Source organism: Symphalangus syndactylus, chromosome 5, assembly GCF_028878055.3.
Source record: "Symphalangus syndactylus isolate Jambi chromosome 5, NHGRI_mSymSyn1-v2.1_pri, whole genome shotgun sequence".
In the NCBI taxonomy this organism is placed as follows: Eukaryota; Metazoa; Chordata; class Mammalia; order Primates; family Hylobatidae; genus Symphalangus; species Symphalangus syndactylus.
The window spans coordinates 77,282,056-77,284,462 of record NC_072427.2 but is presented as its reverse complement, the minus strand read 5'-3'; the positions used below and the strand labels follow the sequence as shown (position 1 = coordinate 77,284,462).

At 54.9% G+C, this 2,407-nt stretch overlaps 1 pseudogene; it reads right to left on the bottom strand.

Annotated features, from left to right (window-relative positions):
• Positions 1–1,162: 1,162 nt before the first annotated feature.
• On the bottom strand, positions 1,163–2,192 carry LOC129481640 (uncharacterized; annotated as a pseudogene).
• Positions 2,193–2,407: the final 215 nt, after the last annotated feature.

Below are 2,407 nucleotides of genomic sequence, written 5' to 3'. Positions count from 1 at the left end.
CTTCCAGGTAGCTGGGACCCCAGGTGCACACCACCACACCTGGTTAATATTTTATTATTTGTAGAGATGGAGGCTTGCTATGCTGCCCAGGCTGGTCTCAAACTCCTGGGCTCAAGCAATTCTCCTGCTTTGGCATCCCAAAATGCTGGGATTACAGACATGAGCCACAGTGCCCAACCTATTTATTTATTTATTTATTTAATAAAGACAAGGTCTCACTATGTTGCCCAGGCTGGTCTTCAACTCCTGGCCTCAAATGATTCTCCAAACTTGGCCTCTCAAAATGTTGGGATTACAGGTATGAGCCACCATGCCTGGCCTAAAAATAGTATTATATTTTTGTGTTATATAATTTTCAATTAGGTAATATGAATATTCTGTACAGGAAATATGCCCTTAATTACATAGGCATAAACATTTGTTACACTGAGAAAAATCTAATAGAGCTAAAAAGAAAAATTAATTTGGAAAGGTCGTTAAATACTCATACCTTCTTATGTTTACACATTCTTTCATATATTCATATATTCTTTTAACAGTATCAATGGTTTGGAATTATGTGTACAAAACCAGGACCTATATGTAATACAACTAATGACAGGCTAATAACTGATAAGTAATACAACTAATAATTACAATTCAAGGAATATTATATACAAAGCTTTAACTTCTCATCATCAGATTTTGTTTTTTTACTTTCTGTTTTGGCAGATACTATGAACACAACATTCAATTCACAGACACTATGGAGCCCTTACTAAGCATAAAGTACTGTGAAAGGCCAGGGCTAGGACAGAACTGAGACAGGGTCAGGGATATGACAGAACTGGGGTAGGGTCATGGCCAGAGAAAAACCAGGGGCAGGGTCACAGCCAGGGACATGACAGGACCAAGGCCAGGGCCAGAAGCAGAGCAGAACCAGGGCCAGGGCGGGGCCATGGCAGGTCAAGGGCCATGGCAGATCAGGGCCAGGAAAAGGCCAGGGCAGGGCTAGGGTAGCACAGGGCTAGGGTAGCACAGGGCCAAGGCAGGGCAGGGTCAGTGTAGAGCAAGGAACCGGCCAGGGTATGGCAGGGCAGGGACAGGAGGTCCAGGGCCAGAGCCGGGTCCAGGGCATGGACAAGGCAGGTCCAGAAACATGGCAGGACCAGAAAGGGGACAGGGCAAGGGCAAGGCCAGAGAAGGACCACGGAATAAACATGGCCAAGGAGGGTCCAGGGCAAGGGCAAGGCCAGGGCAGAACCAGAGCCAGGGCAGGCCAAAGGCAGGGCCAGGGCAGGGCAGGGCAAGGCCAGGGTAGGGCAGGGCCAGTGTAGGGTGAGGGTAGGGCCAGGGCGAGTTCAGGGCCAGGGCAGGACTAAGATAGCACAGGGCCAAGGCAGGGCCAGGGCAGTGCCAAAGGAGGGGCCAGGGCCAAGCATGGCCAGTCCGGGGCCTGGGGATTGACAGGGCCAGGGCCAGGGTCAAGGCTGGGCCAGGGACAGGGCCAAAGCAAGGGCAGGGCCAGGGAGAAGGCAGAATCAGAGAGGATCCAGAGGAAGGGCAGGGCCAGGGCAGAACCAGGACCAGGATAAGGCAAGGCCAAAGCCAGGGCAGGGCAAGCAAGGCCAGGGCAGGGCAAGATCAGGGAACGGCAAGGCCAGGGTAGAAAAGGCCAGGGTAGGAGAAGGCCATGGTAGGGCCAAGGCCAAGGCAGGGCAGGGCTAGGGTAGCACAGGGCATGGCCAAAAACAGGGCAGGGCCATAGCAGTGGTTAAGACTCGCAACAGGGCCAGGGCAAGTGCTGGACCAGAGCATGGTGGGGACAATACAGGGCCAGGACAGAGGATGGCAAGGCAGGTCCAGGGCTATTTCATGGACTTGGTAGGCCTGGAGTCAGGCCAGGGCAGGGCAAGGGCAAGGCCAGGGAGAAGGCAGGGCAGGGGCCAAGGCAGTGCCAGGGCAGGGCAGGACCAGTGCAGGGCCAATGCAGGGTGAGGGCAAGGCCAGGGCATGGAAGGTCAGGGCACGACCAAGGAAGGGCCAGGAGAGGGCCAGGGTAAGGTCAGGGTCAGAACAAGTGTACAGCTGGGGCCAGGAATATGGTAGGACCAGGGCTGGGCCCAGGCTGGGACACGCAGGGCAGAGCATGGCCTGTGCAAGGCAGGGCCAGAGCCAGGCCATAGAGATGGGAGGGCAACACCAAGGCAGAGTCAGGGTAGATCCAGGGCTGAGCAGGGTCAGGGTAGGTCCAGAGTCGAGGCAGAGCTAGGGCCCAGACAGGGCCATGGCAGCACCAGGGCAGAAGAGGGCAGGGCAATGCAGGACTGGGCCATGGCAGTGCCTGGTCAACTCCAAGGCAGGGCCAGAAGCAGGACAGGGCCAGGGCCAATGCTCAGGCCAGGGACACGGCATGACAGGAAGTGCC